The sequence below is a fragment of the Schistocerca americana genome, chromosome 10, assembly GCF_021461395.2.
Source record: "Schistocerca americana isolate TAMUIC-IGC-003095 chromosome 10, iqSchAmer2.1, whole genome shotgun sequence".
NCBI classification, from domain to species: domain Eukaryota; kingdom Metazoa; phylum Arthropoda; class Insecta; order Orthoptera; family Acrididae; genus Schistocerca; species Schistocerca americana.
In genome coordinates, this window is record NC_060128.1 from 144,755,310 (window position 1) to 144,780,562 (window position 25,253).

Consider the following 25,253-nt stretch of genomic DNA (forward strand, 5'->3'; position numbering starts at 1 on the left):
GGTTTTTTTCAGAGGGGTACATAAGACAGTCGTTGTTCCATCTATGGCAGCTATTCTTCAGGATCTGAGAAATCTATTTGTTGAAGTTGTTGATTCATGTGTGGAATGAAATGGGCTGCCGTTTCCATGTTTCTCGAGCAAGGCACGGTGCTCATGTTGAGGGTTTGGTGTAGTGACTATGCGAATATTAGCACTCCGTCTTCAGGCCACGAGTGGCCTACAGGGACGATCCGACCGCCGTGTCATCCTCAGAGAAGGATGCGGGTAGGAGGGGCGTGGGGTCAGCACACCGCTCTCCCGGTCGTTATGATGATATTCTTGACCGAAGCCGCTACTATTCGGTCGAGTAGCTCCTCAATTGGCATCACGAGGCTGAGTGCACCCCGAAAAGTGGCAACAGCACATGGCGGCCCAGATGGTCACCCATCCGAGTGCCGACCACGCCCGACAGCGCTTAACTTCGGTGATCTCACGGGAATCGGTGTATCCACTGCGGCAAGGCCGTTGACTATGCGAGTATAAAACTTTTAACCCTCCTCTGTCCAGTGACATGCGCATTGCCTTTCTGTTTTTTTATTGTTTGTCTTTTATAAACAATTGGAAACTTTGTTTTTGAATCATCCTGTATATTCCTAGAGTCATCAACTAAAGCTGGTCCTTCAAACTTTGTAAGTAGGCTCTCTTAGGATAGTTTTCGTCAGTCTTAAAGAGTCTGTAAGTTCAGTTGTTTCTGCATCAGTATGGCGCTCTCCCATGGTTGAAACAACCATGCCTGTCTCTGTATACGTTCAGTGTGCCTGTTAGTCCTATTTGGTACGCGCCCCACAAACTGGAGCAATATTATAGGATGCATCGAACGGAGTGATTTGTAAGCGCTCAACTATGTACACAGCATTTTCTCATTATTGTGACTGATGACGCTGAATGCGTTTCGGGATTTGTATTTGCATGTTTCCATTTCATTTGTCTTTTGTGTGTTGACTGTGTTGTAGCCGGCCGTTGTGGCCGAGCGGTTCTAGGCGCTGCAGTCCGGAACCGGGCGTCCGCTAAGGTCGCAGGTTCAAATCTTGCCTCGGGCATGGGTGTGTGTGCTGTCCTTAGGTTAGTTAGGTTTAAGTAGTTCTGAGTTCTAGGGGGCTGATGACCTCAGACGTTAAGTCCCATAGTGCTCAAGAGCCATTTGAACTGTGTTGTATCTTCATCCGAGGACCGTTTGTCTCCTCGATGTCGTTGTGTCGTTGACAGCGCACTAGTAATTTCAGGTTGTGAAGACTGTGGATCTATCTCTCTCTCTCTCTCTCTCTCTCTCTCTCTCTCTCGGCCATAACGGTTCTACATAATAAATCTTCGTCAGCAAAAGGCATTATCTCGTCAGAGATGATGAGTCTTTTTTTAAGCGCAATGTAATGAACTTGATATTCAATTACAGCTTAGCGATAAACTATACGAGCATACACGGCGGAGGTGGGCTCATCCTCGCTGAACTGCTGCGGCAGTCAAAGTGTTAGCGTCCTGGCAGAGATATTAATAGCAACCTCAGACTATTTACAGACGTCGGTTAGCTGTAATAAAGTGCTGTCTGGTGAAAAGCAACACAGTAGGATTTTAAGCTGGTGCAGAGGTGGTCAGCTTGCTTCATATGTACAGAAATGGAAAATTGTGCACTTTACAAAACGCTGAAACTTAGTAACTAACGATAACAATATTTATAGGTCACAACCGGAATCTTTTAGGTGTAAGAACATGCGCGATATAAAATATATGAAATGGAATGATAAAATAAGCTCAGTCTTAGGGAAAGGGTGTGGGAGAGCTTGGTTCATTGGTAGAGTTACATTTGTTTTTTGGTGGGGTCCGCCTTCAGCAAAACACGATTGTTTTTTGCCCCAGACGTGTTTCACTGCAGTTGCAGAATCATCAGTGGTTTTTTTATTATTATGGCTGTTAAACATAAGGAATGTTCTTTACTGTTCAATTACATATAAATATGAGTTACAGATTTTTTGAAAAGCACATAAAATTATGTATTCATACCTTCTTACGACATAATGTGGTTTTCCTGCTGTATTAAGTTTTTACGGTGTCTGATTTTTTTCTTTACAGTTTGTCAACTGCAACTAAATACAACTTAATGTAGGCTTCACTTAACCTTTCACATAAATTATTAATTTCAGGCATAGCCATAACAGTTCAGAAATCGTAATTTTTGCGTAAATATTTTGCCTACATTAAGTTGTATATAGTTGCAGATGACAAACTGTAAAGAAAAAACAGACACTGTAAAAACGTAATACAGCAGGGAAACCACACCATGTGGTAAGAAGGTATGAATGCATAATTTTAAGTGGTCTTCAAAAATCTGTAATTACGATTTACAAACTAATATTTACATGTAATTAAACAGTAAAGAACATTCCTTATGTTTCACAGCCATAAGAATAAAAAAAAACCACTGATGATGCTGCAACTGCGGTGAAACATGTCTGAGAGAAAAAATAAAATTGTTTTGCTAAAGGCGGACCCCATCTAAAAACATATGTTATTGTTAAAGCAAACACAGACAAAATAGCTTGAACCTCAAGATGATCATTGGTAGAGTACCTGGGAAATGAAGTCAGTCTGCGATAAACGAGACTGCTTGCAAGTCACTTATGTATCCCGCCTTACAATATTGATAATATTGCTCGACTTGTGGGAGCGGTACCAGATAGGTTAAGTGGTAGTTCGGGGGGGGGGGGGGGGGGGGGGGGGAGGAAAGGAGATAGTGTTCCGCACCTCAGTCAGTATAAACGGGACCCTTAGTGGATCAATTTTTGTCTGTCTGTTACCACCCCTTCTTCTCAGCAGGGGGAAGATGTGTCAAGTTGAAATTTGTGCTAAATACGAGGGTCTACCTAGCGCCGGGATTTTTAACATTGGGGGCGTGGTAACACAATGTGGGGAGGGCGAGCTTAATGAAAAGAAAATAATATTAATTCAAAAATTAAAGGATTTACTCCAAGAAAATAAAAGAAAAGCAAAATTATTCTGACACAATAAGAAAGTGAAATTAACTCTTAACACTGATATAACGGGCTTATAAACAGGACTGTATCAATTCTGCGCAATGCATTTAATAATTAACTTTTCAATACTAAACTGAAAATAAGTTTTGTAATTAACGGTTTGCCCCTTGGGCCTGGATTGCAGAGCAGAATTTTTCGAAGAAGGGTTTAATATTAGAAATAGACACTCTGAATGGAATGGAGAAAAACCCTAATAACTGACACCATGCGACGTACCCTCTGCCATTCACTTCATAGTGGTTTGCGTAACGTATCTGTATGTGGTGTGCCGATGGTACTGTTACCGACGACTGTGACGCTAAAGCGGAGTTATTGAACGCAGTTTTCCGAAATTCCTTCACCAGGGAAGACGAATGGAATATTCCAGAATTTGAAACACAAACAGCTGCTAGCATGAGTTTCTTAGAAGTAGATACCTTAGGGGTTGCGAAGCAACTCAAATCGCTTGATACGGTCAAGTCTTCAGGTCCAGATTGTATACCGATTAGGTTCCTTTCAGATTACGCTGATACAATAGCTCCCTACTTAGCAATCATATACAACCGCTCGCTCACCGATAGATCTGTACCTACAGATTGGAAAATTGCGCAGGTCGCACCAGTGTTTAAGAAGGGTAGTAGGAGTAATCCATCGAACTACAGACCTATATCACTGACGTCGGTTTGGAGTAGGGTTTTGGAGCATATACTGTATTCAAACATTATGAATCACCTCGAAGGGAACGCTCTATTGTTACGTAATAAGCATGGTTTCAGAAAACATCGTTCTTGTGCAACGCAGGTAGCTCTTTATTCGCACGAAGTAATGGCCGCTATCGACAGGGGATCTCAAGTTGATTCCGTATTTCTAGATTTCCGGAAAGCTTTTGACACCGTTCCTCACAAGCGACTTCTAATCAAGCTGCGGGCCTATGGGGTATCGTCTCAGTTGTGCGACTGGATTCGTGATTTCCTGTCAGGAAGGTCACAGTTCGTAGTAATAGACGGCAAATCATCGAGTAAAACTGATCAGGTGTTCCTCAGGGAAGCGTCCTGGGACCTCTGCTGTTCCTGATCTATATAAATGACCTGGGTGACAATCTGAGCAGTTCTCTTAGGTTGCTCGCAGATGATGCTGTAATTTACCGTCTAGTAAGGTCATCCGAAGACCAGTATCAGTTGCAAAGCGATTTAGAAAAGATTGCTGTACGGTGTGGCAGGTGGCAGTTGACGCTAAATAACGAAAAGTGTGAGGTGATCCACATGAGTTCAAAAAGAAATCCGTTGGAATTCGATTATTCGATAAATAGTACAATTCTCAAAGCTGTCAATTCAACTAAGTACCTGGGTGTTAAAAATTACGAACAACTTCAGTTGGAAACACCACATAGATAATATTGTGGGGAAGGCGAGCCAAAGGTTGCGTTTCATTGGCAGGACACTTAGAAGATGCAACAAGTCCACTAAAGAGACAGCTTACACTACACTCGTTCGTTCTCTGTTAGAATATTGCTGCGCGGTGTGGGATCCTTACCAGGTGGGATTGACGGAGGACATCGAAAGGGTGCAAAAAAGGGCAGCTCGTTTTGTATTATCACGTAATAGGGGAGAGAGTGTGGCAGATATGATACGCGAGTTGGGATGGAAGTCATTAAAGCAAAGACGTTTCTCGTCGCGGCGAGATCTATTTACGAAATTTCAGCCACCAACTTTCTCTTCCGAATGCGAAAAATTTTGTTGAGCCCAACCTACATAGGTAGGAACGATCATCAAAATAAGAGAAATCAGAGCTCGAACAGAAAGGTTTAGGTGTTCGCTTTTCCCGCGCGCTGTTCGGGAGTGGAATCTACATCTACATTTATACTCCGCAAGTCACCCAACGGTGTGTGGCGGAGGGCACTTTACGTGCCACCGTCATTACCTCCCTTTTTTGTTCCAGTCGCGGGAAGAACGACTGCCGGAAAGCCTGCGTGCGCGCTCGAATCTCTCTAATTTTACATCCGTGATCTCCTCGGGAGGTATAAGTAGGGGGAAGCAATATATTCGATACCTCATCCAGAAACGCACCCTCTCGAAACCTGACGAGCACCTCTCTTGCAGAGTCTGCCACTTGAGTTTGCTAAACATCTCCGTAACGCTATCACGCTTACCAAATAACCCTGTGACGAAACGCGTCGCTCTTCTTTGGATCTTCTCTATCTCCTCTGTCAACCCGACCTGGTACAGTTCCCACACTGATGAGCAATGGTCAAGTATGGGTCGAACGAGTGTTTTGTAAGCCACCTCCTTTGTTGATGGACTACATTTTCTAAGGACTCTCCCAATGAATCTCAACCTGGTACCCACCTTACCAACAATTAATTTTATATGATCATTCCACTTCAAATCGTTCCGCACGCATACTCCCAGATATTTTACAGAAGTAACTGCTAGCAGTGTTTGTTCCGCTATCATATAATCATACAATAAAGGATCCTTCTTTCTATGTATTCGCAATAAATTACATTTGTCTATGTTAAGGGTCAGTTGCCACGCCCTGCACCAAGTGCCTATCCGCTGCAGATCTTCCTGCATTTCGCTGCAGTTTTCTAATGCTGCAACTTCTCTGTATACTACAGCATCATCCGCGAAAAGCCGCATGGAACTTCCGACACTATCTACAAGGTCATTTATATATATTGCGAAAAGCAATGGTCCCATAACACTCCCCAGAGGTTACTTTAACGTCTGTAGACGTCTCTCCATTGAGAACAACATGCTGTGTTCTGTTTGCTAAAAACTCTTCAATCCAGCCACACAGCTGGTCTGATATTCCGTAGGCTTTTACTTTATCAGGCGACTGTGCGGAACGGTATCGAACGCCTTCCGGAAGTCAAGGAAAATGGCATCTACCTGGAAGCTTGTATCTAATATTTTCTGGGTGTCATTAACAAATAAAGCGAGTTGGGTAGAGAGATAGTATGATTGTGGTTCGATGAACCCTCTGCCAAGCACTTAAATGTGAATTGCAGAGTAATCGTGTAGATGTACGCAGATTTAAACTGCGCTTGAGATTGTAAGCGTAGCAGACGAGGAGACGAGGTTTGATCACCTGACGCGGTCGAGTGCGTGAGATGTGGTGCGAGCACTGCTCCCGCCACCTGCCGAGAGCGCTGCGTGCGAGAATTCCATTGCGAAGGCCAGGAGGTCAGCAGAGCCGAGGAAGGGAAGCAGAGCCGGCGAGCCTGCCACGCCCGTCCGACAGCGCGTTCACTCAACTGCAGCGGCGCCGCCGTGTGCCTAGTGGCTGCGTATCTCGAGGACTGGCAAGTCTGCATCACACAAATTAATAAATGTCGCATAAACTTGTACAGGAGCAGAACAATACGACCGCCGCGGGATTATCAGGTACGCGGTGTGGGATAGGGGGCACGGTCGAAACAACAACCAGTTAAAAGGTACCCCCGTCATTTGTACCCTCGGGCGTGTTACAAAGGGATCACCAACTCAGGAGGGAACCGTGGGAGGTAAAAGTTGTAGAGGGAGATCAAGAGATGGATACAGTAAGCAGATTGAGAGGATGTTGGGTGCAGTAGCTACTCGGAGATGAAGAGGCTTGCACAGGATAGAGTAGCATGGAGAGCTGTGTCAAACCAGTCTGAAGATCACAACAGCAACAACGACAGCATGTATTAAGGAAAATGGAACTGCATTAGATCAGTAGAAAACATGTGTTGCACAACGAATGGTACCTCGTTGACTGTGCGCCACTGACCCTTCTCTGTGTTAGAAGGTGTTTGCTTCTCATTTACTGGTTCACCTGTTATTGGTGGAGGTATTTAGTGTACGAAAAATCTGAGGGAGTGATAGCGGATAGCCCGCATCTCATGGTCGTGCGGTAGCGTTCTCGCTTCCCACGCCCGGGTTCCCGGGTTCGATTCCCGGCGGGGTCAGGGATTTTCTCTGCCTCGTGATGGCTGGGTGTTGTGTGCTGTCCTTAGGTTAGGTAGGTTTAAGTAGTTCTAAGTTCTAGGGGACTGATGACCATAGATGTTAAGTCCCATAGTGCTCAGAGCCATTTGAACCATTTGATAGCGGATACGAAATGATTGTCACTACACATGAGTATTGTTTCCTTTGAGCACCAGCGGAGATGAGTGGTAACAATTGGGGCCGAAAGGCGCACGATCGTAACAACTGGAAAATATGGACCCCGTTTTCTCTTTATTTGTCGGTGCGGGTTTATGGCACAGACTAAAAACATAAGTCACGACACTTCGTCTCGATTTTGTTGCCTACCGCGCCAACAGCGCCCTATAGACACCACAGCTGTCTATTTTTAGGTTTCCTGAGGATCCTAAGAGGTATATACCATTATGTTATTAAACTGTATCGTCGGGATTCACTTGCAAACTACGCGTGTGTAATGACTAATGTTACGTTTTAGGAGCAGAAAATGGCTAGTTAATATAAGACCTTTTGAAAAAAGTCACAGTTTACCTATAGGATAGTAATAGGTTTTGTTCGCTACATTCCGAACACCACCAGTTCATGAGCACAGACAATAATAAACTCGTTTGGATTGCAGTAGCCACACTGTTTGACATCCCAAATAAGCCACCTCAACTGACTATGACGAGGAAATTGCCACAAAGATTCGACAATCCATGTAAAGCTGTAAAACAGTCCTATGACACAGAAGCAGCCAATTCAGCTCTCCATGTATCAGTGTCACATTCGTGTGAATCGTCAACACAGACCTGCTTTGACGATGAAGTGGTTAGATTAAGTGCAGTTATTCGTGTCGTACAAAAGCGTAATGTTTGGTACGTATTTCATTCACTTCTGTTGTCAGTCAGCCGCGCTGCATTAGCCGAGCGGTCTCAGGCGCTGCAGTCATGTACTGTGCGGCTGGTCCCGGCGGAGATGCGAGTCCTCCCTCGGGCATGGGTGTGTGTGTTTGTCCTTAAGATAATTTAGGTTAAGTAGTGTGTCAGCTTAGGGACTGATGACCTTAGCAGTTAAGTCCCATAAGATTTCACACACATTTGAACATTCTGTTGTTGTTAGTCAATTTTCCTTGCTTCCTTCGTGTGATGACATTATTTTGTTAGCACCATGTTCACTGACAGATTGTTTGAAAATTATTCAAATATTTGGTTTTGCTTGAAATGTAATGTAATTAGCTCATTATAATGTTTTCAACATATTTCACTCTCTATTTTGCAGTTGCTTGTCCCACTTATAATAAATAATATGAAGATAAAGGTCGTACTTGTGGCAACAGGCGACAATCACAAACACAGTAGCCCTACAAAGCGATAAATGAGCTGTCGATCGCTTTTGCGTGTAGAACAACATGTCTGTGCTTCTTACGTGTGAATCTGTGTGTTTATATTCTTTCGATATCAGCATGGTAAGCTGCAATTCTATCCAACGTCACAAGTGTTTCATCACGAATGTGTTGTAGCTAGCCACTCGATTCATTGTTTTTGTCGATACTTGTGCTTATTTTAGAATCATTTTTGGAAACACACTAGTCTTCTGATACTACACAAACCCTTGGAGGCAAGAAAATAATTCAAATATTTTGTAAACTACGTAGGAAATGGATGCAAAACAAACATTATGTTTACGACGCGTCTGACGTTCACCTTACTCGCCGCTTGGGGCGCTAGTGTCACTCCATCTGTCAAACGGTAACAACTTTTACAGCAGTGAGTGCCGCGACTGTAGACTGTGCTTATAGTGTGGAGGCAGCAACGGCGCTTCTCTCAGCAAACAGTTACAGCTGAAGCTGTAGCACGGCAGGCGCGTAGGCCGCGCAACCGGTTTGCGGCCACGCCTCATCCCACGTGCCTCTGCGTGTCTCTCCGTGTAAAGCCTTCCTTTCCTTCTTACTCCATCTCGGCGCCTTTTCCCTCCCTGCGCTCGAGAGCTCCGCACGCACCAGCCGCTCTGGGTAATAAGCACGCTCCCTGTGCACGCAAGCCTCACACCAGTGTAATCGAGTTTTTCCTGTAAATCTTGTACGCGACAGCGTACACAAGTTGAGCTTGGTAAAGCCTAGTTAGGTAACCCGCTGTATACAAAGAGGAGTAAAGAAGAAATACAGGATGTTCGGAGATTCCCATAACAAACTTGTCAGTACTTTCTGTCGGCCGTCGTAATTTAATTTATTATTTACTACACAAATTGACTGGAAATGGTGATTGTTTCCGACTTACGTGGTGGGCCCTAATGAAAATATTTCATTCAATTTTGATTTACAGTTAAATGCTTTTGTGATGTTTCCTTTTTTAACAATATTATTCTTCAGTGGAAATTATTTGTTACGTTAATCACTGTAAGACTCGCTGAATCTTAAAACACGAGCGTATGCGAGAGTCACTCCAAAAAAAAAATCACACTATTTTTTTTAAGTCCATCTTTTATTCTACATGTTTGAAAGTTTTGCAGTGTGTAGATACATCCTTTAAGAACAATATTTTCATTTCTCCACGTAATTTTCATACCTCTCAACTGCCTTACGCCATCTTGAAACCAGCGCCTATATACCCGCACGGTAAAGTTCTGGACCAACCTGTTGGAGCCGCTGTTTGGCAGCATGCACAAGGGAGTCATCATCTTCAAACGTTATTCCACGAAGAGAGTCTTTCAGTTTTCCAAAGAGATGATAGTCACATGGAGCCAGGTCAGGACTGTAAGGCGGGTGTTTCAGTGGTGTCCATCCGAGTTTTGTGATCGCTTCCATGGTTTTTTGACTGACATGTGGCCGTGCATTGTCGTGCAACAGCAAAACATCCCGCTTTTGCCGATGTGGTCGAACACGACTCAATCAAGCTTGAAGTTTCTTCAGTGCCGTCACATATGCATCATAATTTATGGTGGTTCCACTTGGCATGATGTTCACAAGCAAGAGTCCTTCGGAATCGAAAAACACCGTAGCCATAACTTTTCCAGCAGAAAGTGTGGTTTTGAATTTTTTTTTTTTTTTTCTTGGGTGAATTTGCATGATGCCACTATATTGATTGCCTCTTCGCCTCGGGTGAAAAATGATGGAGCCATGTTTCATCACCTGTCACAATTCTTCCAAGAAAATCATCTCCAACATTCTCGTACTGTTCCAAAAGTTCGCTGCATACCGTTTTTCTTGTTTATTTGTGAGCCACTGTCAACATCCTGGGAACCCACCGGCACAAACCTTTTTTTAACGCCAACACTTCCAGTATTCTGCAATCACTTCCTTCCCGCATCCCAACGTAGCGTGACAGTTCGTTCACTGAGATGCGTCTGTCAGCAGTCAGCAATTCGTTAACTCTCTGCACATTGTCTGGAGTGTGTGCAGTACGAGGCCTGCCGCTGCGAGGACAATCCTCAATACTGCCGTGCCCGCTTTCATTACATAACCTGCTTGCCCACGGACTAACTGTAATGCGATCGACAGCAGAATCTCCATACACCTTTTTCAACCTCTTGTGGATGTTTCCCACTGTCTCGTTTTCACAGCACAGGAATTCTATGACAGCACGTTGCTTCTGACGAACGTCAAGTGTAGCAGCCATCTTGAAGACATGCTGTGACGGCGCCACTCACGGGAACAGGTTGAACTAAGTTTGAAAACAAACGGGAAGATTATATCTACACACTGTAAAACTTTCACACATGCAGAACGAAAACTGTATTTTTAAAAAAATAGTGTGCATTTCTTTCGGAGTGGCCCTCGTAAGTTGTAAAATGGAATAGACTTTTGATATTAATTCTCTCGGCTAGTCAGTTGACTTTAAAAGCAAAAAATCTGTAGTTATTAATTACAGTTGCGGCCCACACACGCTTGAGAGTATTTCTTCGTACCTCAGTTAATCATTGCATTGTAGTTGGAGTCCTGGCTCTCGGCTGTTGTATTGAAAATAAGAATCTTAATGCTACGTATTTTATACAACGTCGGGCGGCTGTGGAGAAAAATGTATATTATGTTAATAGTGGGCGAGTTTTTCGCTTCCGCTAATTTTTATAATATCGCCACGTAATGGCGTCGTTGGCTGCGTCGGCCGCTGCGATTGTTGCGCTGTAAATTACTCGAATGCAGGTTAATTCAAGAAAGGCGGACATGAAATCTGGATCACCTCCGACAAATTAAAAGTGAACAATAATATTAAATAAATATATTATCCGCTTTATTATTACGAATAGGCTTACATTTGCCAGTACTCGCAAGATGTCCGTCTACACGCAACCAAGACAAGAGAAGAAGTCAAGACGACTAAAAAATTAACAAAAGAGCGCATCTTGTCGTCCCTTTAGATCATTTTGTTTAGAGTGCATCTTTATATTTCTTTGCCCTCGAAATTTATACGGATAAATTATTATAATACGTATACATGTTCGCCTGAGCGGCTAGTGTCCACTTATTATTCAATTTTTAATTGTCTCTTCTTTATAAATACTGTTTTAAGTCTCTCTTAGTATTTCACTGGGGACGGTATAACTTCTAGTACGAAGTGAGCAGATAATACTGCAAAGTGTGTATCAAAAAGAATCATCCGATGTGGCACGTCTATAGTTCTGAAACTAATACAATGATTTTTTTATTTTTTTTATGAATGGGGAACTCAGTTTTTTATACGTTTTCATCGGTGTTCAATATGCCCCCCTTTAGATGCACTGCATATCTCAATGTGGTATTCAGATTGTTCCCACACTGCAGCGAGGATATCTTGAGTTACAGCTTCCACAGCTGCTGTTATGCGATGTCTCAGTTCATTCATTGTTGTTGGTAACGGAGGCACATAAACGGAGTCTTTTATTAACTCCCACAAGAAATAATCACATATAGTCAGGGCCGGTGACCTTGGAGCCCCGTAATGTAAGGCTGAATCATGTGGTCCAGTACGAACGATCCATCGTGCAGTACTCCTTTGATTTAAAAATTCCCGCACTTCTAGATACCAGTGTGGCGGCGTCCCATCCTGTCGGTAAATGAAGTCGTTCGAATCAGTCCGCAACTGTAGGAAAAGGAACTCAAACTTTTCGAGATATGTGCTTCCTGTAACAGTGTTCTCGGCAAAGAAAAACGGACCTTACACCTGTTTACTGTTTGCCGTTAAACTGCACAAAACGCGTTAAATTTTGGAGAGATCCTCTCGCATTGTGTAACTTCATGTGGTTGTTCTGTACCCGATATTCTCCCATTATGACGGTTCACCTTCCCATTTAAATGGAACGTTGCCGCGTCACTAAACAATAAACGTGGAAGAAAACTGTCATTCTCCATCTTGACAAACAATAACGTGTGGAGTCCTGTAATTTCGTTTTTGGCATGTTAATGAAGTGCTTGCGGTAGCTGAATTTTGTACGGTTTCATGTGTAAATGTCGACCCAACACACGCCAGACGGACACCGGGGGAATGTTGAGCTGTCGAGCTGCACGGCGAACAGATTTCTGCGGACTCCTTGTGGAACTATGGCGAATCCGTCCGACGTCTGTGTCGGACACTCGGCGATTTGCTTTTACGCAAACAACCTGCTTCTCGGAATTGTTCAAAAATGGTTCAAAATGGCTCTGAGCACTATGGGACTTAACTTCTGAGGTCGTCAGTCCCCTAGAACTTAGAACTACTTAAACCTAACTAACTTAAGGACATTACACACATCCATGCCCGAGGCAGGATTCGAACCTGCGACCGTAGCAGCAGCGCGGTTCCGGACTGAAGCGCTTAGAACCGCTCGTCCACCGCTGCCGGCTCGGAATTGTTCATACCATCGTGTGATGCTCTGTGCTCTAGGAGGATCCACACCATACCCAGTACGGAAGTCACGCTGAACAGTTATCAATGACCCGCAATGCTCAAAAGGTAGAACACAAAACGCTTTCTGTTGCCCCGACACCATTTTTAGTAGAAGTGAAGTGGGCGCACACTGCTGCTGCCTAGCGGGAACCACGTAAAACTCGTGAGTTTTCTCATTCCAACAGTATGTTTTTCACGCACATATCTCAAATTACATAATAGTTATGATTTTTTTTTTAAAAATCGGATGATTCTTTTTTATACGCCCTGTATTCTGAATTGAAACCCATGTCCGGAAAAGTACCAATTCCGTGCTACAAAAATTTGAAAAAATGTTAGTAACGCACCAATACAACAAGGAATTGATCAGACGCGACCCAATACGTCTCTTGTTTTACCACTCATTAATAGCCGAAGAGATTGCTCGTCTACTCCTCTTAGCGGGCTTCCTTCAACGTGACGCAGTACGTCTCGTTGCAGCACCAAAGTCACGCCTGCTGACGGTGGAAGTACTCCTTCTCGAATCCGTTGCGTAATTGTAGCGAAAAGGGTATGCGATGGAGTCGGACGTTGTGGAGAACGTTCTTGATAATGGCGACAAGCAGCTGTTCCATTAGCGTAAGCTTAGCCATTCAGAAGGATCCGCAAACGGGCACTCAACCATGTTGCTTTAAAACTCACAGACATCTGAACGAGGCTCGAACCCGATCAGAGGGGTAGGATATACGTCAAATGACATCAACCGATCCGACGTAACCGCCTCCCACCATGACTACCTGTTGGGCCGGCCGCGGCGGCCGAGCGGTTCTAGGCGCTTCGGTCCGGAACCACGTGACCGCTACGGTCGCAGGTTCGAATCCTGCCTCGGACATGAATGCTTGTGATGTCCTTAGTTGGGTCTAAGTAGTAAGTTATAGGGGACTGATGACCTCAGATGTTAAGCCCCATAGTGCTTAGAGCCATTTGAACCATCTGTCCCTAACCCACCCCAGTTATCCGACAGGGAAAAGGGGATCAGCTGAATCTGAATCACGTGCCGTTGGTGTCGACATTTCAGATTGTTGAGAAGTGAAGGTTAGATTAAATGCAGAATGAAAGTTTCCGTGGGCCGTTCAGTATTCGATCCCATGACCTCTCAATCACGCGCTTTAGCGCCTGACCACTGTGGTGGTAGTGTTCGTGGCCGTTATTCCAAAAGTGGCGTGGTTACGGCCATTGTAGTGGTGGTGGTCGTCATTCCAAAAGGGGCAGTGGTCACTAACGTGGTCGCGGTCATCATTACAAAAGATCCCTTATCATTTAGCTACAAAACAGCAGGTCAGCAACTGGAAGCAGTTAATTCCATTAATTAACTGGGAGTACCTATTTGGAGTGATTTAAAATGGAATGATCATATAAAGTGGATCATCGGTAAAGCAGATGCCAGACTGAGATTCATTGGAAGAATCCTAAGGAAATGCAATCCGAAAACAAAGGAAGTAGGTTACAGTACGCTTGTTCACCCACTGCTTGAATACTGCTCAGCAGTGTGGGATCCGTACCAGATAGGGTTGATAGAAGAGATAGAGAAGATCCAACGGAGAGCAGCGCGCTTCGTTACAGGATCATTTAGTAAACGCAAAAGCGTTACGGAGATGATACATAAACTCCAGTGGAAGACTCTGCAAGGGAGACGCTCAGTAGCTCGCTACGGGCTTTTGTTAATGTTTCGAGAACATACCTTCTCCGAAGAGTCAAGCAGTATATTGCTCCCTCCTACGTATATCTCGCGAAGAGACCATGAGGATAAAATCAGAGAGATTAGAGCCCACACAGTGGCATACCGACAATCCTCCTTTCCACGAACAATACGAGACTGGAACAGAAGGGAGAACCGATAGAGGTACTCAAGGTACCCTCCGCCACACACCGTCAGGTGGCTTGCGGAGTATGGATGTAGATGTAGATGGTCGTGGTCGCCGTTTTCACGGGGCGGGGGGGGGGGGGGGGGGGGCGGTGAGGCGGTGGTTCGTTGCAGTAATGGACCTGACTCCAGAATGGGCGGTTGTTGTGGCGACGTTAGACCGTGTGCACCTCGGCGGTGAGCCCGAGTCCACAGAATCAGCGGTGACTCTCGTACTTGGCCAGGCCGCTTACCTGTGTAATGTGTGACTCAAGATTTTCTTGTGGCTTTGCGCCCCTGCGGTGCCGTTATTAGCCTAGTCGCTTTAAGAGAGTGTTGAAACAACTACAGTCTCCTGTGTAGACTGCATCGTCCGTCTTACGTAAGTGGCTGTTAACAGGGGGCATCTTCCACGTAATCCAAGAACGAAACTAAGGTCGTTTGCGGTGCATGTGGAGTACACATTTCTGGATGCCATATTTTAACTGAGAGCCTGTTATGTTTCGATCAGCGACCTTCAAACTACGTCCGTTTGAACCTGCTTACTGTATTCATCTCTTCGTGCGGCTTTTCCCGGATGATGCTGTAGTATACAGAGAAGTTGCAGCATTAGAAAAAACCGCAGCGAAATGCAGGAAGATCTGCAGCGGATAGGCACTTGGTGCAGGGAGTGGCAACTGACCCTTAACATAGACAAATGTAATGTATTGCGAATACATAGAAAGAAGGACCCTTTATTGTATGATTATATGGTAGCGGAACAAACACTGGTAGCAGTTACTTCTGTAAAATATCTGGGGGTATGCGTGCGGAACGATTTGAAGTGGAATGATCATATAAAATTAGTTTTTGGTAAGGCTGGTACCAGGTTGAGATTCAGAGTCCTCAGAAAATGTAGTCCATCAACAAAGGAGGTGGCTTACAAAACACTCGTTCGACCTATACTTGAGTATTGCTCATCAGTGTGGGATCCGTACCAGGTCGGGTTGACAGAGGAGATACAGAAGATCCAAAGAAGAGCGACGCGTTTCGTCACACGGTTATTTGGCAAGCGTGATATCGTTACGGACATGTTTAGCAAACTCAAAATGGCTCTGAGCACTATGGGACTCAGCTTCTGAGGTCATTAGTCCCCTAGAACTTAGAACTAGTTAAACCTAAGGACATCACAAACATCCATGCCCGAGGCAGGATTCGAACCTGCGACCTTAGCGGTCCTGCGGTTCCAGACTGTAGCGCCTTTAACCGCGCGGCCACTTCGGCCGGCCTAGCAAACTCCACACTCTGCAAGAGAGGCGCTATGCATCCCGGTGTAGCTTGCTGTCCAGGTTTCGAGAGGGTGCGTTTCTGGATGAGGTATCGAATATATTGCTTACCCCTACTTATACCTCCCGAGGAGATCACGAATGTAAAATTAGGGAGATTCGAGCGCGCACGGAGGCTTTCCGGCAGTCGTTCTTCCCGCGAACCATACGCTACTGGAACAGGAAAGGGAGGTAATGACAGTGGCACGTAAATGACTTGCGGAGTATAAATGTAGATGTAGATGTTCGTCAACTTCTTAAATTTTAACCCCGCGCACTTCGTTCTGTTACCAAATTGACAATCTCTTGATGCCTCATAATGTATCTTCTCAACCGATCCCTTCCTTTAATCAACTTGTGCTAAAAATTACTTTTTTTATTCATTTTGGTTCAGTACCTCTTCATTATTAAGCGACCTATCCATTCTCCGGCAACGGCCTTGCCGCAGGGGATACACCGGTTCCCGTGAGATCACCGAAGTTAAGCGCTGTCGGGCGTGGCCGGGATTTGGATGAGTGTTAACTATCGAAACGAATAATAAAAAAAAAAGTTTTTAACCCTATCTTGGCTATTAAAAAAAATTCTTTTACAGTACGTACAGACCACTCCTTGTTTCTCACTATGAGAAACTTCAAATCTATATTCCTTGTAGAAGTATAATAATACGCTCATATAAATCAATTTAGCGAGAAAAATCCACTAATGTACAGGGTTATTACAAATGATTGAAGCGATTTCACAGCTCTACAATAACTTTATTATTTGAGATATTTTCACAATGCTTTGCACACACATACAAAAACTCAAAAAGTTTTTTTAGGCATTCACAAATGTTCGATGTGTGCCCCTTTAGTGATTCGGCAGACATCAAGCCGATAATAAAGTTCCTCCCACACTCGGCGCAGCATGTCCCCATCAATGAGTTCGAAACCATCGTTGATGCGAGCTCGCAGTTCTGGCACGTTTCTTGGTAGAGGAGGTTTAAACACTGAGTCTTTCACATAACCCCACAGAAAGAAATCGCATGGGGTTAAGTCGGGAGAGCGTGGAGGCCATGACACGAATTGCTGATCATGATTTCCACCACGACCGATTCATCGGTTTTCCAATCTCCTGTTTAAGAAATGCGGAACATCATGATGGAAGTGCGGTGGAGCACCATCCTGTTGAAAGATGAAGTCGGTGCTGTCGGTCTCCAGTTGTGGCACGAGCCAATTTTCCAGCATGTCCAGATACACGTGTAAAACCGTTTCTTCGCTCACTGCAGGCCGACCCGTTGATTTCCGCTTACAGAGGCATCCAGAAGCTTTAAACTGCGCATACAATCGCCGAATGGAGTTAGCAGTTGGTGGATCTTTGTTGAACTTCGTCCTGAAGTGTCGTTGCACTGTTATGACTGACTGATGTGAGTGCATTTCAAGCACGACATACGCTTTCTCGGCTCCTGTCGCCATTTCGTCTCACTGCGCTCTCGAGCGCTCTGGCGGCAGAAACCTGAAGTGCAGCTTCAGCTGAACAAAACCTTATGAGTTTTTCTACGTATATGTAGTGTGTCGTGACCGTACGTCAATGAATGGAGCTACAGTGAATTTATGAAATCGCTTCAATCATTTGTAATAGCCCTGTATATAAATTTCTACGTACTTGCTTCTGTGTGCAGCACACAAAGTGTTTGACAACACAACAGTGTCAATTTGCGCCAGCTGTTCAAATGGTTCAAATGGCTCTGAGCACTATGGGACTTAACTTCTGAGGTCATCAGTCTCCTAGAACTTAGAACTACTTAAACCTAACTAACCTAAGGACATCACACACACCCATGCCCGAGGCAAGATTCGAACCTGCGACCGTAGTGGTCCCGAGGTTCCAGACTGTAGCGCCTAGAACCGCTCGGCCACTCCGGCCGGCCGCGCCAGCTGTCTTTCGTGAGATAACCGCCTCATCCGCTACCTCACCGCATCCTGTGATAAAACTACAAACAACGAAAGGGAACTTATTGGTTAACCGGGACCAGTGACCAGCTCTGCTATAAAGCACTTGTACAGCTCCCATCGGACGTTATCCATTATAATATGGCTAACGTAAAAACTGTGTTATACCATAGGATTTTTTTCAGTAAATAATTCTACTCTTTAATATTTGGCGTAACGTCTAAAACAGTGCACGTTGCCTCCTAGGTGCAGGTTGCCTATCTAACTGCTTTCAGGGGCAACAGAAATGTGATTTTCATTTCGTATAGTTAATGACGCAGTTTACAAATTTAAAGTGCTGCCATAATCAAGAGGTATAATTTTGTCTTAAAGGCGTAATATAGCAATAAAAGTCTAAGGGGGCAATCAAATGAGATTGAGACAAATGGCAAAAACCTGGATAGGTGGGCTCACGAACAGAGTGTGTCCGTACAAACTTAATTATGTATACAGAGAGTTCATCCATCCCGTGAGTAGAGAATGTCTAAGATATTTGCCTGTTATAGCTATCCATACTGGCAAGTTCTACGTGTATCTGTTCGTGAGAAATAATGGTCTCTCACACAGGTGGACACAGTTGGATAACAAATGACAACAAAAATATTTTTACGTGTATATAATTACAAGTTAACGGTTGTGTGTACTGCGAAACCTAGTTTATTGCCAAATTTCGCGATTCTAGGTCAACGAGAAACAGCCTATAGGTTTGATGAATGAGTATGCGAGTATCAAAATACGTGACGTAAATGACAGTTTTCTCATTACATTGACTTAGAAACTTACGATTTTTACACCACCAAGGGATCATAGTACTTACTTTGTGACAGAAATTTGAGCTTGATACGTCCACTCGTTCCTGAGAAAAGGGGATGCTTAACACTTTGCCGTCCGCACGTCTCGTAGAAATTTATTCGCTTGGCGCCGGCAGCGCTAATTCGAATTACTTGGCTTGTCGCCGGCCGCTTGTCACCTTTCCGTTGATGACAAGCTTGAAACACATTGACTTTTGCGCGCTTTAATTTTCCGGAAATGCTCTATTTTGCCGTATCGTTCCACAAAACTCGAATTTTCTTCCAAGTAACTTCTGTGAAAGTTCTACACTGCTATAATAATTATCCACGCAGAGGTGATGCCAATTTCCATAAGAAGGTGTCAATAGTTCGATCACTATTTTTGCTGAAGGCTGTCCAGCACCGGAATATATCTTGAATGAGGAAATGTACCCCGTACTCGAATCACACAGCATCTGAATGAGTATGTCGTATTTCGTAATTTTCGACGGATTGTAAACTTCAAAATTTAACCGTCCACGCCACGGTATCATTCCTTCATCAATTGAGATGTTTCAACTTAGATTAAACGTTTCTTTAAACTTTTTGGAAAAATAATACATTACGTATTGCACTTAAGAAATTCAGCAGGCATTATCCGTTTTATTGTTGCTGTCGCAAAAATGTGAAAATGATAATATTTGTCTGAATCGGTTTCGGGACATCGTTTTGCGAAATATCGGTGTGTCTATCAACGGATTCGTTGACCAATAATAATTGATCCATGCTTTTCTTACAATTCGCATAAGGATAGCAAGCCCAAACCATTTTCTAAGTTCGGGTTCCGTAACGTCGACAAATTTGGCTTTTTTTTTTTTAATCCAGTTTCATTCTTTGCAACTTTGACTGTAGTACTTGTTGGTTTCGTTGCTAATACATTCAAAAAGATCGTTCCCAATATATAATTCTACGATATCCTCGACGCTGTGTTTATCTTTGGGAAATATGTTTGGACCCGGAGATCCTTCAAATTTATTATCGGTCCTGAGTAAATCATAGTCTGCCTTCTTCACCTGATTCATCGGAATCAGTTGGCAACCGTAGCGTTCGCCGAATTCTTCTTGAACGTATTTCACTATCTTCCGACGATTCTGCTTCACTTTCACTTTTTTGATATCCAATGTCTTCTTCGCAATCGTCCAAGTCGTCTGGAACGTCAGACAAGACGTCTGCGCATTCGTCGTTAATAATCCTATTGTCACTCCCGTCCGCCATGATGAAAGGGCACAACTACTTATGAAAACAAACTTGTTGACGTGTGTAACTTATTGTTACCTAAGCGAAATACCAACAGAATGAAAAAGATACTAAAGTGCTGTCACTGGCCACTGTGCGATACTATGCTCATGACACCACTGTGGTGTCGCCGGTCACTGAGCGATACTATGCACAGGACACCACTGTGGTGTCGCCGGTCACTGAGCGATGCTATGCTCACGACACCACTGTGGTGTCGCCGGCCACAGAGCGATGCTATGCTCACGACACCAATGTGGTGTAGCCCGCCACAGAGCGATACTACGCTCACGACACCACTGTGGTGTCGCTGGCTACAGAGCGATACTACGCTCACGACACCACTGTGGTGTCGCCGGTCACTGAGCGACACTACGCTCACGACACCACTGTGGTGTCGCCGGTCACTGAGCGACACTACGCTCACGACACCACTGTGGTGTCGCCGGTCACTGAGCGACACTACGCTCACGACACCACTGTGGTGTCGCCGGTCACTGAGCGACACTACGCTCACGACACCACTGTGGTGTCGCCGGTCACTGAGCGACACTACGCTCACGACACCACTGTGGTGTCGCCGGTCACTGAGCGACACTACGCTCACGACACCACTGTGGTGTCGCCGGTCACTGAGCGACACTACGCTCACGACACCACTGTGGTGTCGCCGGTCACTGAGCGACACTACGCTCACGACACCACTGTGGTGTCGCCGGTCACTGAGCGACACTACGCTCACGACACCACTGTGGTGTCGCCGGTCACTGAGCGACACTACGCTCACGACACCACTGTGGTGTCGCCGGTCACTGAGCGACACTACGCTCACGACACCACTGTGGTGTCGCCGGTCACTGAGCGACACTACGCTCGCGACACCACTGTGGTGTCGCCGGTCACTGAGCGACACTACGCTCGCGACACCACTGTGGTGTCGCCGGTCACTGAGCGACACTACGCTCGCGACACCACTGTGGTGTCGCCGGTCACTGAGCGACACTACGCTCGCGACACCACTGTGGTGTCGCCGGTCACTGAGCGACACTACGCTCGCGACACCACTGTGGTGTCGCCGGTCACTGAGCGACACTACGCTCGCGACACCACTGTGGTGTCGCCGGTCACTGAGCGACACTACGCTCGCGACACCACTGTGGTGTCGCCGGTCACTGAGCGACACTACGCTCGCGACACCACTGTGGTGTCGCCGGTCACTGAGCGACACTACGCTCGCGACACCACTGTGGTGTCGCCGGCCACAGAGCGACACTACGCTCGCGACACCACTGTGGTGTCGCCGGTCACTGAGCGACACTACGCTCGCGACACCACTGTGGTGTCGCCGGTCACTGATCGACACTACGCTCGCGACACCACTGTGGTGTCGCCGGTCACTGATCGACACTACGCTCGCGACACCACTGTGGTGTCGCCGGTCACTGAGCGACACTACGCTCGCGACACCACTGTAGTGTCGCCGGATGCCAGAGTGTTAACAGTCGGACGGACGAACGGACAGACAACAAATCTATCCTGTAACGGTTTTGTTTTTACCGATTGACTTAAAGAATTCTTAAAAGTAAGTAAATATTTATTTCAAAAGTAATCTCCAAAACAATTAATACATCTATACCAATGGGAGACAAGACGGTCAATGCCTTCATGAAAAAATGTTTGCTGTTGCGTACGGAACAATGATTGTACCTAGGCATGCACTTGTTCGTCCGTAGCAAATAGACAGCCACGAATGTCTTTCTTCAGAGTGCCGAGTACATGGAAATATTGTGGTCTGTATGGAGGATGTGTAAGGGCTTTCCAGCGAAACTTCTGCAGGTCAGTCCAGCCGCCCAGGAATGTTGACGGACATAAGTCTCTTTTAGGAAAATGCCCGTCCAAATGTTACCAAGGTCGTTTCGACCACGCTCCAGAACTGTCGCTGCGAAGTGCTTACACGTCCTCCACACAGTCCCTATCTCAGCCGATAGTACACTGAAGAACCAAAGAAACCAGTACACCTGCCTAATATCGTGTAGAACCCCTGCGAGCATGCAGAAGTGCCGCAACACGACGTGGCGTGGACTCGACTATTGTCCGAAGTAGTGCTGGCGGGAACTGACACCATGAATCCTGCAGGGCTGTCCATAAATCCATAAGAGTAAGAGGGGGTGGAGATCTCTTCTGAGCAGCACGTTGCAACGCGTCGCAGAAATGCTCAAAAATGTTCATTTCTGGGGAGTTTGGTGGCCAGCGGAAGTGTTTTAACTCAGATGAGTGTTCCTGGAGCCACTCTATACCAATTCTAGACGTCTGTTGGAGTCGCATTGTTCTGCTGGAATTGCCCAAGTCCGTCGGAATGCACAATGGACATGAATGAATGCGGGTGAACAGACTCGATGCTTACGTTCGTGTTACCTGTCATAGTCGTATATAGACGTATCAGGGGGTCCCATATCACTCCAAATGCACACGCCCAACACCATTACAGTGTCTACAACAGCTTGAACAGTCCCCTGCTGACATCCAGGGTCCATGGACTCATGAGGTTGTCTCCATACCCCTACACGTCCATCCTCTCGATACAATTTGAAACGAGACTCGTCTGACCAGGCAAAACTTTTCCATTCATCAACTGATCAATGTCGGTCTTGACGGCCCCAGGCGAGTCATAAAGTTCCGTGTCGTGCAGTCATCAAATGTTTACGAGTGGGCCTTCGGCTCTGAAAGCCCATATCGATGATGTTCCGTTGAATCGTTCGCACGCCGACGTTTGTTGATGGCCCAGCGTTGAAATCTGCAGCAATTTGCGAAAGGGTTGCACTTCTGTCACGTTGAACGACTCTCTTCAGCCGGCGCTGGTCCCGTTGTCTTTTTCCGTCCGCAGCGATGTCGGAGATTTGATGTTTTACTGGATTCCTGATATTTACGGTACACTCATGAAATGCTCGTAAATCCCCACTTCATCGCTACCTTGAAGATGCTGTGTGCCATCGCTCGTGCACCGACAATAAAACCACGTTCAAACTCACTTAAATCTTGATAACCTGCCATTGAAGCAGCAGTGACCGATCTAACAACTGCGCCATACACTTATTGTCTTATATAGCTGTAGCCGACCGTAGCGCCGTATTCTGGTGTTCACATATCTCTGCAGTTGAATACACATGCCTACACTAGTTTCTTCCACGAAGACATGGACTTCTCTCACATTAGTATAAATTTGGTTCAAATGGCTCTGAGCACTATGGGACTTAACAGCTGAGGTCATCAGTCCCCTAGAACTTAGAACTACTTAAACCTAACTAACCTAAGGACATCACACACATCCATGCCCGAGGCAGGATTCGAACCTGCGACCGTAGCGGTCACGCGGTTCCAGACTGTAGCGCCTAGAACCACACGGCCACTCCGGCCGGCTTTAGTGTAAATGCTTTAACAGTTGTAGTGATTACAAAGTAATGGAAGGAAAAGGTTTATCGCTTACTAATTTTTCGTTGTTCGTGCAGTAAAACTTAAGCACCATACATTATGTTACAATTTATTATTTCTGTACTAATTAATAACTCTATTCGCAATTCATTTTGCATATCCGCATATGTATCATTGAATGTACCTAAAAGTTCTAGGCGCGCAGTCCGGAACCGCGCGACTGCTACGGTCGCAGGTTCGAATCCTGCCTCGGGCATGGATGTGTGTGATGTCCTTAGGTTAGTTAGGTTTAAGCAGTTCTAAGTTCTAGGGGACTGATGACCACAACTGTTAAGTCCCATAGTGCTCAGAGCCATTTGAACCATTTTTTGTACCTAAAAATTATATCATTGCGCGGCACATACATCAGGAAATGGAACGTAATAAACATAGAGATGGTTCAAAAATTAGTTTTTGTTGAAACCGTGTTCCAGATTCGGATGTAGCGTACACAGTATTAAAACAGCGCGTGTTCTACGTACGTGGCAGATACTTACCTCTTGCTTCTGTCTCTGTTTACGAAGTAAAATGACGCGACACGTTTCGGCGGGACTCTGCCGTCATCAGTGGGGACGTGAGTGTACCAAGTCACACTTCCTTGCTAATTGTCCCCCTTTTCCTAAGGCCAACACTCACTTTTTTTCCTAGCAACATACAAAGTACTTCAGACTCTTCCTTATATAGTCTTGTTTTAAGTTTTCATTATGTGTTTGTACAGCTGTAGTTTTTCCTTGTTAAACAATCGATGTCGGGCAGGTTAAGAAGGATGAGCAGTTTTTAGCGTTCTCCTCATTATTCAGTTGCAATTAGTAACTCCTCCTCCAGCCCTAGTTTTTTTTAAGAAATCGAACAATCTATACGTTCATTCGTATGTATGGACGCTGTTTACTAAGTGTGTTGCAAATAGAGTTAGTAGTGAAGAAGTAATAAATTAAAATGTCCTTCTCGATGCTGAAGTTCTACTACACAAAAAGTGAAACTGCAATAAGCGATAAACTTTTTTCCTTTCATCGATTTGTGGAGGGGGTCGTTGAATACAATGAACTGTGGATGAAGCCCGCCCGACCAACAGGCATTACATGAATTGATAAAAAAAAAGTGATAGGGCACTGAGAATGGCTAGTTCCTAGCTGAAATCTAGATCTGTCAATAAAATTTAAAAAGGACGACTGATAACTGAAATCTGTTATTTACATGTTCGATATCTATTTTCTTGCTTTATACGTGAAAATAATACCTTAAAGGGGAATAAAAAAGCGTATGTAACGGATCCGTTACAATCACATGTAAGGGATTATTTCCCTTTCAACAGCATATGGAACTTAAATACCTCTGTGCGTCCTATAATAAGACTAATCTGTCTTCGTGACTCAGACTACAGTAGATAAGCCTTCGAGATGACTATATCTACAGTCTTCACTTAATACCGCTTCCTAAAACTTAGTAAGTGGGCTTTAGCGGCGAAATTGGCATCCACCTTCGGGCGTTTACTGGTTAATGTTTTTCGACATATCCGTCACTCTCTCCCGTGAATCAGAATAAGCTGAGGTGCGTCCGTCATGTTTCGTAATAATATACCCGACACAGGTAGCTCTATTCAGGATATCAGATCGTAAACGTCAAACAGGCACATGGAAAATAATAAAATCAATTAACTAATTAACTAAAAAATAAAAGTGTTTTAGGGAAGGTCTCTGTTCATTCTGATATGTACTTTTATTTTTCAGGTGAGTTCGCGCTGCGCACGTCTGCA

At 44.9% G+C, this 25,253-nt stretch overlaps 1 protein-coding gene and 1 pseudogene across 2 annotated transcripts in view; one reads left to right on the top strand and one right to left on the bottom strand.

The window, feature by feature from the left end:
- The window catches only part of LOC124552417 (myc box-dependent-interacting protein 1), a 436,091-nt gene that overhangs the window by 150,029 nt on the left and 260,809 nt on the right, over window positions 1-25,253 (top strand). The gene's annotated exons all lie outside the window — the stretch shown is intronic.
- LOC124552768 lies at window positions 392-509 on the bottom strand (annotated as a pseudogene).